Genomic DNA, 12,485 nt, shown 5'->3' with positions numbered 1-12,485 from the left:
GAAATAGTCCATAGGTTATAATCCACTGTCCATATTCAGGGTGGCTCCAGTCAATGACTGGGGATCTCAATCCTTGTGGCTTAAGGTTTCCCCCTCTTGAAACCCAAAGCAGATCTGAGATGAAGAAGGATCGTGTCCCAGGTTCTTAAACATTTCCAGCAGCCTTTCAGCCTGAGAAAACAATAGGCTTAACTCTTCTTCCAAACATCCTGGCAATTAGTACATCCATCAAACAGTTCAGATACAGATTACCACAACCTTCAAAGAGACACAGACAATAATACTATTTCACTCAAGTATCATCATAAATGTTAATATTCTTTTTTTGCTCTTTGAATTAAAACTAGAGCAATAGACAAGACTTGTTTGCTGACATCACAAGACCTGAGCAAACACCTCCCCTTCTACCTCTAACACTGCAGACTTGCATTTCAAAGCTCTGTTCATTTACATATCTTGTTAACCAGTTTTTAAGGTTCACCCACGGGTCAGGTCAGTCGGTGAGGTGAGTTAATTAACTCTTTCTGGCCCTGTCACCTTTCAATGAGATATTAGATTATACTTATGTCAGGGACTCTAACCCAGACGGCAAAGTTCGTTGTCTGACCGCGAGAGAGACAGGCAACACCAGCAAGGTCCGATCAAAAGCTCTTTATTGACAAGTGCACGCATCAATAGAGAGCAGCTCGTCTCCAGAGAGAACCAGCCTGCTCTTTACATCTTAGTATAAGCCTATGTAGACAGTTCCGTCGCGTCATAAATTATTCACTGGAGCAACCCACCCCCTTCTTCTAACAACTAGAAACTAGACACCTTTAGTATACATGCATGCCTAAAGTTAGAAATGTAGGGGAGTTAAAAACAAACAAAGAACAAAACCAGGAGCGAAAACAAGGAGGCTGGGAAACTAGGACTCTTATCAGTTCTTCGAAGGAGCTGCCCGAACACAGCACATCTGGTACTATGCCAGGAATGCAGCTTCTCTCTTATCTCACTTTTTCCCAGCGCTTGTGAGACATGCTGCTGCTTCTCAGTGTTTTCCACTCAGGGATTACCCACAAACCTCTGTTAGCCTGACTTTGGTCAGGTTGGCATACCTGGTTTTGTCTGCTATATCTTTATTCAGGCCTAACAATCCCCCCTTTGTCCCTAGAGGACCATAATGGGACTCTTGGGACACATATCCATTTAACAATTGTACGGGGGAGGCTAGTAAACCATGACCCAAGGTCTGAGTGGAGGTCCTTAAAACTAAAAGTGTGATCAAGAGATATAGCATGGAAAACAACAGCAACATTCTTAATAGCTTGTAAATCTTTGTCAATTAAGCCAGAGTGATTAACAGCAAAGCAACATTTTTCCCCAATGCGAGCACAAGCCCCTCTCTAATTCAGCATTCATGGCATTTAGCACACGTCTATTTTGCAAAGTTACTTCTGCTACTTCATCAGTCTTTCGTTGCAACTTTTGGAAAGCGTCTATTAATGCATTAGCTGGTTTTTTTCAAGCTCTGCAGAAATATTTACAACTGCTCTCTTGAGCTTAGCCACCCACAATCCAGGAATGAGTGCACGGACAAAAGAGTGGAATCCTGTTTGTCTGACAACTAAGGGATTGGGGCACTGACTATAAATCAGTTAGGTATACCAAGTGGTCTAATTTCCCAGATGTTTCGGTGAATAATCCAGTCCCATGTGCATCCTCCCCATGGACCCGTCAGGATTCGGTATGTGGAAGCCCACACCCCCCAGTCCAAATGCTTGGAAGGAGCACTGTAAATGTTTACACTTCCACCCAGAAAGTCTTTAGTATATCTCCATGACCACAGATCAGATGGTACTCCTGATGTGTCTGTAAGGGCAGTGGGCCAAGTCTGGTACTCAAGATCACTCCAAATGGCCATCAGCTGGTCATTCAGGAAATTCTGAATCTCCAAACATACTAGATCCCACTGCAATGCCTTCCCAGCCTCAGTGATATTTAATACCATCTTTCCTTGGTGTAGTACTATATTACATTTGTTATTTAACTATTTTCAGGTACTTTTAAAAGGCATTGACATTAATAGCATAGGAGGGGGTTACATTATTAGTCACTGGAATGGTTTCAATACAGGTAAAATTTCCAGTGGCAGAACAAACTCTTCGGGTACTTGTTATTTAAAATCCAATTAGAGAGAGCAATACATGCTGAAGAATTTATCCACAACACAGGGCACAGCCTGTAGAATAAACCCCAAAATCCAATCAATACCACATTCCCAAGCATGGGTCCCACAAATTTTTTCTGCCAGTGTACAATTCTTTGTTTCTTCACCGGGGTCAGTTCTTAATGTCCTTTCTAGTCAGGAATTCCTGGACTTTAGCAATTTCAGTGGAGTGAGTGTTCCTTCTTCTTTCCCAAAACAGTCTTGGTGCAGCATCATATAGGGGAGAGGTTACTAGCACATCACCCTGTAATGGTTTTGCTTTTTCTAGAAAAATTCAAAGGCACAGTAGATCTGTCAGTGGATAAGGGAGAGGCTACTAGCACTTCACCTTGTACTTTTTCCCTACTGTCCAGAAGGCACAGTGGAGCTAGAAGGTGAAATAGGCTAATCATCAGTAGGAGAATTCTCCCAATGTGGAGGGGTCTTTTTGCAGTGAGAATCTTGGGTCCAAGCAGTCAGTCTTTGGTACTTCACAGCGGTGTTGGTAGTCATCAGGACTTAAGGGCCTTTCCAGCATGGAGCCAAGGCAGTCTTTCGTTGGTGGACCTTTACATCAATCCCGTCTCCTGGTTCCAAGGAGTGGCAGGGCTGCTAGGGTCTTTGGGTAGCGCTTCCTTACCTGTGAGAAAAAAAACTTAACACATTTCATTAGTGCCTGGCAGTGTTTTTCAGATCTCATAGCTGCATGGGCAAATTCAAGCCCTCCTTTTCCTGGTTGTTAACCAAGTCTTAACTGTGAGCAGTGTCCTTGAATGGAGTCAGTGTCTTATCTATAGCCTGAGCTTGCTATTTTATTTTATTTTATTTTTTCAGTTAATTCATTCTGTTCTTTGTGCTTCTTCCCTTCTTGGCTTCTTTTAACCTGCAAAGGAAACTTTCACTTTTTACTTATACACCTTTTTCCCAACAATGAACACCTACACATTGTCATTATACAGTACATTAGTCTTATTATTTAATATATGCCACACACACCCTTTTACTAAAATAACCTTATTACAGAGCTTTCGAGCAACAAGCCAGGACAAGCACACCCACTTTGAGGAGTTCACTCAATACAACCTCTAGTCCAATAGCCTTCCACCATCCCCAGCCCTCTGGCTAGAAATCTGAGGTAGCCAGAAAGATCCCATGTACAATATGGGGAGTGGGTTAACTTTTCATGTCCTTGCTTTCAAAGACTGTTGGTATGCAAATTTTAACAACAATTTTTGCAATTAACAATTTGACCAATAAAGTTTCTTTTCCTTACTTAAGGAAATGCATTAGACTTTAGTATATCACATTCTCCTGATTTACCTAAACACTTTGTATTCCAAGTTGAACAAAACAAGTATCTGCATTTTAATTTAACCTTTTTGTTTGCTTTTAAACTAGATTATTTTATAAAAATATTAAACACAAAAATTCCGGCCACAAGACAAACACCACAAGACAGAACATAGAACACAAAACATAATTTCTATTGTGCCAGTAAATGCATGGTACGTTGAATGCTGTTTAGCTGGCATCAGTTTTCTCTGATTATCTGAAAGACAAAAAAACAGAGGTCTACCCCTTCTGGGCAGACAATCATTGCTTAAAATAGACAAATACCCTTGTTGATTTCAGGAAAAACAGAGGAATTATCCCATATTTTATGTGTTTCATAGGCAGCCCAGGTTTCAGTGGCTCCTACCTTATCAGTTAGATAATTTGCATGAATACAGATGCTTTCTGGCTTGCTTTTTACTTTTAACTCTTGCTTTCAAACACTGAAAGAAAACATCACTACTTATAGTGCCCTTACAGCCTAATAAAATTTCAATTACATAGCACTATATACATTCTTCAGCTAATTTAACTAAATTCTAAATGATTGCAATTAACAATTTCTTTGCCTCAATTTATTTACAAACATTTCAAAGACACCAAGAACTTTCCTCTTCAGCATTTTTGCAAAGTTCAACTGCTGTTTCCTCCAGCAACTACAGAGTTAACTTCTCACTCTCCCTTAAATCACTTGCTTGTCTCCCAACAGCCACTTTTATCAACTCAAATCACCATTCCAAGTAAGTTCTGGGTATTTGAAATCCCCATGCTTACACTTACTTACTCCTTCCTTCCACTACACCCTTAAAGTTTTCCAACCTGTTTTCCAATCTCTCTGTCTGTTGCCTGCCCGCCTGGGCCCGATCCTGCTTTTCTCACTGAACCGTCCCTTCCATAGGCACCAACTTCTTCCACTACCAGTTTAGCTAGGAGGGTGGGCTTCTCAACTAGCCCCCCACCCCTCCTGGTCTCTTCCCTTAAACATTCTTACTCACAAGACTACCCGAGTCCTCCTTCATGAGGCTTGCCACCTAGACGAAGACACATGGCCCATTGGGCAAAGGCCATTTACTTAACATATAATTTGAAGGACTACTCTTAGAGGGTTTACCCAGAGACTCATTCATCTGTTTGACACTTAAACAGAAAAGAGAATTACACAGAGAGCAGAGGGAATTACAGTCTAAGCCAGACTTTCCCACTTCTATACACTGACCGCTACAGGGGACAGGACAGAAGGATCTCAATTTAACCTCAGAGCTGTCTCGCACACATGGCTTCCACTCCGAGGAATTACGAACAAGAGGTTCAGTTCCACCCACACTCCTAACACCCAAATGAACAGAGAAAAAAAACAACAACAGTAACTGGTTAAATAGAACAGAACCAGAACCAAATAGTGTTTCCTTATCCTATTAGGACTCACTTTTACTCATGCAGTTCTCAGCATATAACACCAACAGTACCAAGCAAAGCAAACACAAAATAACAAGGGTAAAACAAATAGATGGTGTAAATTCTGCAGGGCTCCCCCCTTCTTAATTGCTCACCAAACTGTGACAAATTTCTGTTACCAATCTATCCCTCATGTCAGATGATCAGGCTGACACTACAGGATCGTTGGGGGAAGATAAAGAAAACACACCATATAACTGAATTTTAAAGCTTCATTAATAAAATAATAAAACAACAACGGAGAGTGTTGGGAACGCTCCCACATCACTCAGGAAAATATTAATGCCCCAAGCCCGAAGCTCCTTTCATACTTACACACGTACGTCCAGACTGGCCACTTCTGTGTATAATGTTCAGAGGAGGGGGAGAGGTGGAAGGGAGATTATCCTGTATACAGCTTGTCCAGAATTTCCAACATGCTTCTGCTCTTGGGAGGGCTGTTCTTTTACACCCTGGAATCTCCTGCGGCGTCTCTTTCAGAGATTCCAGTCCAGGTCGGCTGCCTGTGGCTTCTTTGGTGTCACCAAGCCACACCGACTCCAGGGTCACAAAGGCACACTGTTGGATCTTACTGGACAGTTAAGCTTTGCAAATGTAATTTCAGTTCTGTAACTTGTATTTCCTTTGCTTCGCCTCTGTCTATATTTTTTCCTTCACAGCCAGCTGGGGCCGAAAGCAGCCCCTCCCTGCACCAAGCACAGTCCGCGCCGATTCCTGACCCTGAACGCAGAGCACCCCCCTCCTTCCATCCCGGGGCCAAGATGATTTTTAAATTAACCCGTTCCTTATGTCTTTTTCTTTCTTTTTCTCTTTCCCATTAAACATTCTAGTAGCAATGCTAACTACTTCAGACAAACTTTTCCCTTGCGTACCATCTGGATGCTTTCTAAATCTTTTTGCAATATCCTTTGCACATTGTGACATGAAAACCATTTTAACCATCTCCTTTCCATGATCAGTTTCAGGATTTAAATTCCCATGCTTTTTAACTTCACAAATCAGTCGAGCACAAAAGTCAGAGAGGTGCTTATCTGGATGCTGAACACAAGCAGTCACCTTGCTCCAATTTGGAGTAGCCTCCCCTGCATCTCTAATACCATTCAAAACAGCTTTTAAAAATCCATCCAACTTTGTCTTTTGAGCTGGATTATTGGGATTCCAGTTAGGGTCAGTAATTAGCCAAGGTGCATTCAAATGAGCTGCAGATTTTTCTTTTACTTTTTGTCTTTCATCTTCTGTCATGAGAGTATCTAATAACTGATTTACATTTGCCCAAGTGGGCACATGAGTGAAAAAGATTGTGCAGAACATTCTTTCCACTGCCTCAGGATTGTCTCATAAGTGAGGCATAGTGCACTGCCAGTTAAACAAATTTGAAGTTGCAAACAGGGTATGGGTAAAACCATCTCATGTTCCCCAGCAACCAGTAGAACCAGATAAGTTCTCAATGAGGCTTGTAATATCAGAGGTGTCTCAGAAACATTCTCTCTCATGGAGTTAAGTAACCTAGTGGGGGTCCACAAGGGCAAGGACAAGGGCTGCTGTAATATTGGGGGTGTTTGAAAAGCAGTCCCTGACCAAGTTTGCAAAAGGCTGGCTGGAGGCTGCACAGAGGGGGTGAGGCTGCCTGATTCCTCTGAAGATGAGGGAACATCACTCTGAGCTCCCCCTTGATTCTCCTCTGTCCCTGAACTGTCCCTAACCTGCTTTTGAATCCTTGCACTCCATCAGACGGGGAAGAACAGGAACAAAATTGTCCTCCTCCCGGTGCGGCTCTGGTGCATATGGTGGGTGATTTTTTTACAAGAGCTCTCCATACAAACAGCTTCAAAAGCTACCCATCCCTCCATGGGTTTATAATTATACCATACAAACAAGTAATCCATTTGTCTCGGCCTAAGATCAACCAAAATATCCCTTAAGGAGTTCCTCCTATCTGTGGAAAAGGTTTCACCCACCGGCCAGTCTCTAGTTGGGGACAAATGAAAGGTAAATGATGGCCATTGGATCCAACACAGATTTCTCATCTTAAATTTAACTAGATCAGCTGTCTCAGAAATCTCTTTCCAATCTCTAAGTATCAGAGACAACGGGGCATCCCCCGGGCACTTACTGCCAACTTGTCTCATTTTAATGAAGGGACTCTAACCCCTCTTCATGAAGGGACTCTAACCCCTCCTCCCCGGGTCGAGGTAAAGGGACTCTAACCCCCACCTCCCCGCGTCGAGCGCTCGCTTACCTCTCCAGGGACTTGAACACCTGGACTGAAACTCAAACCCAGGCTGGGACTCTAACCCAGACAACTTGGATCCTGTGCAAACCTGGACTGGGACTCTAACCCAGACCTGGACTGGGACTCTAACCCAGACCTAAGTAGTCAGGGACTCTAACCCCGACAACCTGGACCCTACTCAATGGGTAGGTGGACGTTGCTGGATTTCTACGAGTTTCAGCTGGTTCACAGAACACGCCTTATCGCCAACGCAGAGATCAGATCACCAGGCAAGGCTCCTCTAAACTGGAGGATGCGCGCTGCGTTGCCTCAGGGTCCGATCCCCCGCCGGAGAGTCAGACGGGTCCCGGCGGAGTCGCCAAAGATGTCAGGGACTCTAACCCAGACGGCAAAGTTCGTTGTCTGACCGCGAGAGAGACAGGCAACACCAGCAAGGTCCGATCAAAAGCTCTTTATTGACAAGTGCACGCATCAATAGAGAGCAGCTCGTCTCCAGAGAGAACCAGCCTGCTCTTTACATCTTAGTATAAGCCTATATAGACAGTTCCGTCGCGTCATAAATTATTCACTGGAGCAACCCACCCCCTTCTTCTAACAACTAGAAACTAGACACCTTTAGTATACATGCATGCCTAAAGTTAGAAATGTAGGGGAGTTAAAAACAAACAAAGAACAAAACCAGGGAGCGAAAACAAGGAGGCTGGGAAACTAGGACTCTTATCAGTTCTTCGAAGGAGCTGCCCGAACACAGCACATCTGGTACTATGCCAGGAATGCAGCTTCTCTCTTATCTCACTTTTTCCCAGCGCTTGTGAGACATGCTGCTGCTTCTCAGTGTTTTCCACTCAGGGATTACCCACAAACCTCTGTTAGCCTGACTTTGGTCAGGTTGGCATACCTGGTTTTGTCTGCTATATCTTTATTCAGGCCTAACAATTATAATGTCACAGTCTCGGTGAGTTGACTGCTGCAGCTCCCCGTAGACTCTGCCTGCGCCTCTCACCGAGCTGGAGTACAGCAGGCGAGGGGAGAGCACTCAATGTATTGCATCTACACTAGACGCGATATATCAACCCCCGCTGGATCGATCGCTGCCCACCGATTCGGCAGGTGGTATAGACATACCCCGAGTATCTGGTGATCGGAGCTGGACCCCCGAGGGGGACACATTGAAGGAACTCAGGGGTTAAGGTGCCTCTATTGTCAACTGTCAGGGCTGCTGTGGCTCAGAGGAGGGTGCCTGACTGCCTGGCAGGCTTAGGCGCCGCAAGCCTTGGAGGTGGGAGAAGTGAAGCGGCCACGGCGTGCTCGGGGTGCTCGTGCTCGGAGCAGGGGTGAGCTCGGGCGAGGGGGGTGCCGCAGGGCAGAGCAGGAGAGTTGCCACAAGAGGGGAGCCTCAGGGTGGAGGGGGGAGCTGCCACGGGTGGGGCGCCTCAGGGCAGGGGTGCGGGGGGGGGAGGGTGCAAGGTGGAAGTTTCGCCTAGGGCATGAAACTTCCTTGCACCGGCCCTGCCCCACGCCCTGCCTGCAGCCAGCCCTGCACCCCCTGCCCTGCCCTGCCGGCAGTCAGCCTCTGTCTCCAGCCAGCCCTGCACCTTCTGCTCTGCCTGCACCAGCCGCATCCTCCCTGCCCTGTCTCCAGCCAACCCCTGATGCACCCCCTTGCCTGAAGCCAGCCAGCCACGCAGCCCTTGCCCTGCCTGAAGCCAGACCCTACCTCCAGCCAACCCCACATCCACTGGTGCCCTGCACTTCCCAGGGCAGTAACCCTGCACATCTGCTTCAATGAGGGGGGGCAGGGAGCAGCTGGGACCCACACATGTGCACACCCTAGGGTGACCAGACAGCAAGTGTGAAAAATCGGGACGGCGTGGGGGGTAATAGGATCCTAGATAAGACCCCAAAATTCGGACTGTCCCTATAAAATTGGGACATCTGGTCACCACAGCACACCCCCAGGACTCCTGAGTTCCATTGCTGGGTTTCCTATTGGTTCCTCTGCTGGTTGTTTTCCTTTTCCTGGGGACTTTGGGCAAGTTGCTCCCCACTCTCGGGCTCTGTCCCCAGCAGTCAAATGGGGATTTCATACCTTCCCGCTATTGGAAAGTGCTGGGAGAATCCCCCAGCAAAAGCTGCTCTGACAGTGCTAAGCAGCATCTGACCATTCAAGGTCGGAGCTCACTGCCCAGGAGGAGTGCTTGGCTCTGGGGTTTCACTTCAGCCCAGTGTAGAGAGAGAGCCCTAACCATGGAGTTTGGCTCAAGAAGACCAAGTCTCCAATTTGTTAAGGGTGTTTTGAATTTCAATCCTGTGCTCCAAAGTGCTTGGTGTCAGTTGTAAACTTTAGGAGCATGCTCTCCACTCCATTTTCCAAATCATTCATGAAAATATAGAATAGTACCTGACACCGGACTGATCCCTGCCAGACCCACTAGGTTCACCCTCCCCGTTGGGCAGCTAAACATGGAGAAGGGCTCCTGGAGTCTTGGCTTTCAACCAGCTCTGCACCCACATTACACTGATTGCAGCTGGACTACATTTCCCTCGTTTGCTTCTGAGAATGTCCTATGGGACTGTGTCAAAAGCCTTAGTAACACCAAGCTAGATCCCATCTATTGTTTACTCACCTCTACCAGGCCCAGAACCCTGCCAAAGAAGGAAAGAGGATTGGTTTGGAATGATTTGTTCTTGACAATTCCACGCTCACTAGTCATAAGAACCAAATCATCCTGTAGGTGCTGCTGACAAACTGAGTGTTTAAGAATGTATTGCAGGATCTCTCCAGCTATGGCAGTCAGGCTAGCTAGTCTGTAAGTCCCAGAGGTCTTTTTGTTCCCCTTTGAAAGATAGGTCCTGTCTTGTTCATGGATGGGAAGATGTTCTTTTTCAGGGGTCTCAGACGAGAACTGGGGCACAACACCTGGTTTGTTAAGGCCACAAAAACGGAGGCAGGAACCTCTTCTCTGCTGCTGGCAAAGAACCACAGGTACCTAAAAGATAGGGACTCACATCTTTGAATGGGCTTTAAAAAGGCAGTGGTTAATAAGTTTGGCCCCGACCATTTCTTGTTTCCACAGACTAGACATTTTAGCAAACTTTAGAATTCCTTGGTGCTAAACACTGTGAAACTCCCCTTTCTCCTTCACAGAGGGCTTTAATACCCCTTATCTCACTTGGGCTCTAAACTGCCCATAGTTCGAGAACTGTTCCTGTTCCGATTGGACAGATGGGAGAAGGGAAGTGACCTACCCAAGGCCTACACAACAAGGCGATGGCAGAGCCAGAAAGAGAAGCAACCAGTTCTGACTCCTGTTCTAACAGATGAAAACACCCCAGAGCCCAGGAATCGAGATGGTGGGAAAATTTCATTCAAACCGTTTCTGTCCGAAAATCCCATTTAGACTAAACCAGTTTGTTTCTCAAAATCATAACAAGTGGGATGAAAGATCTTTGCAAAAATATTTTGTTGCAAAACAAAAGCATCTCCTCTTTGTCAGAGTGTGTTAAATTGTCTCCTCGCACACAAAGAGGAGACACTTACATCTCAACCATTAGATAAGATGCTTCAATCTGAGCTAAGTCGTTGCTACTATTAACAATTTCAAAATAAAAAAATACAAATAAAATAGACGATTTCAGCTAATCTATTATGTCATAATCTGGGAAACTTCATATTATGCACTACTTCTAGTGACACTCCCAAATGGATCCGCATCCTTCACCCACCATGAGGTAGGTAAGAGCGGATCATTATTATCCCTACTTGAAAGAGGGAGAAGCTAAGGCTGAGAAAGGAGAATTGACTTGTCTTAGGTCACACAGCCCGTCAGAGGCAGTGTTGGGAATAGGACCGAAGAGCCCTGATTTTCAAACAAACCATCGGATCTTGAATTTCAGACATTGAATGACCTGAATACTGTGCTCTCAGATGAGCTCCAGACCAACAACAGTGACAGTAATTATTCAGCAAGTATTTGAGGAGAACTGCAATGTTAGAGGGAATCATCAACTGCTCAGAGACAATTAATGCAGAGAAGCAGCAAAATTAATCAAAGATAGAACTGGTTCTGACTTATTTACTTGATCTTAAAAGAGAACAACAAGGACCTGAGTCTCCTCCCTGTCAACATCCCCCTGCTCAACCAATCAGGGTAGAGACGGAGGACGGGAGGCTGAGGGTTCTCACCAGAGAGCCCAAAGGATGGCCCAGGTCACCGGTGGGGATCACTGCCCGAGCACTATTTCAGTCCCACATTTTTGGGTGGACCTTCCATAGTGGGAGCTGCAGAGGACTTCCCTGCAACACACACACACACACCTCCGTCCTGTTGTTGGGAAGGGAACAGGAGAAAGGACAAAAGAAGCAAGAGAAGAAGAGGAGGGAGGGATGGAGGAAGAGGTGAAACAAAAAGGACAAACCCTAATGTCCCCAGCGATTCTAAGGGACAAAATCCCAGGTGCGCAATAAAATTCTGCCTCCTTAAGCTCGTGTTTTCCATGCCTAGAATTCACTTGTCACCAGATAGATCAGACTGAACAGGTTTCAAACCTCCAGGAGGCTCTTACCTTCTAAACAGGGACGGCTGTTTTCTAGTAAAATCACTACAAGGGAAGGAGGAAACTCGGAAGAGGTTCCTCCTGGCGCTCACGTCCATGACCCCAAATAATCTCTCAGTCCTCAAAGAGAGACCTGGAGAAGGAAACGTGCTGAAGCAAAGCCACAGAGGTCTCTGAGGTTTCCCTGGCCCCTCGCCCCTGTCCTGCCTGGCTGATGTCAGCATCTCTCTGTGAGGTCACCACCTCCCCACCACCTTTGACCAATAGTCTGAGGTCCTGCAAACGGCCTTTGTGATGTCACTGCCACACCCCTCCCTTGCTGGGCTAATGTCCTGCCCCTGGCCAGGCACTTTGGAGGTTTGAGCTACTCCCTGTGGATCACCCCACTCAAGGAGCGTTCGTTCTAGGCAGCAAGCCGGCTAGACAGGAAAACATCAGACGCTGCTCCCAATGCTACACTCAGTTTTTCAGAAATTAGTCGACTTCATGGTCAGAAGACACCATTAGAGCATCTAACCTGCATATCACAGGCCTCCTGTATGACATAACAGCTACTTTGGGGGCAAACACATTCCAGAAAGGCATCTAGTCTTCATTAAATGACATCAGGAGATGGTGAATCCACCACTTTCCTTGGTAGCTTGCTCCTGTGGTGAATCATCCTCGCTGTTGACTATTGTGCCTCAGTTGTAATATGAATTTGTCTCTTTTCACTTTCCA

At 45.8% G+C, this 12,485-nt stretch overlaps 1 long non-coding RNA gene across 2 annotated transcripts in view; it reads right to left on the bottom strand.

Annotated features, from left to right (window-relative positions):
* Positions 1–636: 636 nt before the first annotated feature.
* LOC127042670 (uncharacterized) overlaps positions 637–12,485 on the bottom strand; it is a 67,976-nt gene continuing 56,127 nt past the window's right edge. The window contains exon 2 of one of the 2 annotated variants that reach the window (XR_007772012.1): positions 637–1,077. This is a non-coding gene — a long non-coding RNA (uncharacterized LOC127042670). Of the gene's footprint in view, positions 1,078–7,644; positions 8,087–12,485 lie in introns of those variants that run through there. The other variant, XR_007772011.1, reaches the window with a different exon arrangement.

This window comes from Gopherus flavomarginatus, unplaced genomic scaffold (assembly GCF_025201925.1).
Source record: "Gopherus flavomarginatus isolate rGopFla2 unplaced genomic scaffold, rGopFla2.mat.asm mat_scaffold_89_arrow_ctg1, whole genome shotgun sequence".
Classification (NCBI taxonomy): domain Eukaryota; kingdom Metazoa; phylum Chordata; order Testudines; family Testudinidae; genus Gopherus; species Gopherus flavomarginatus.
This window is presented reverse-complemented; position numbering and strand designations above follow the sequence as displayed.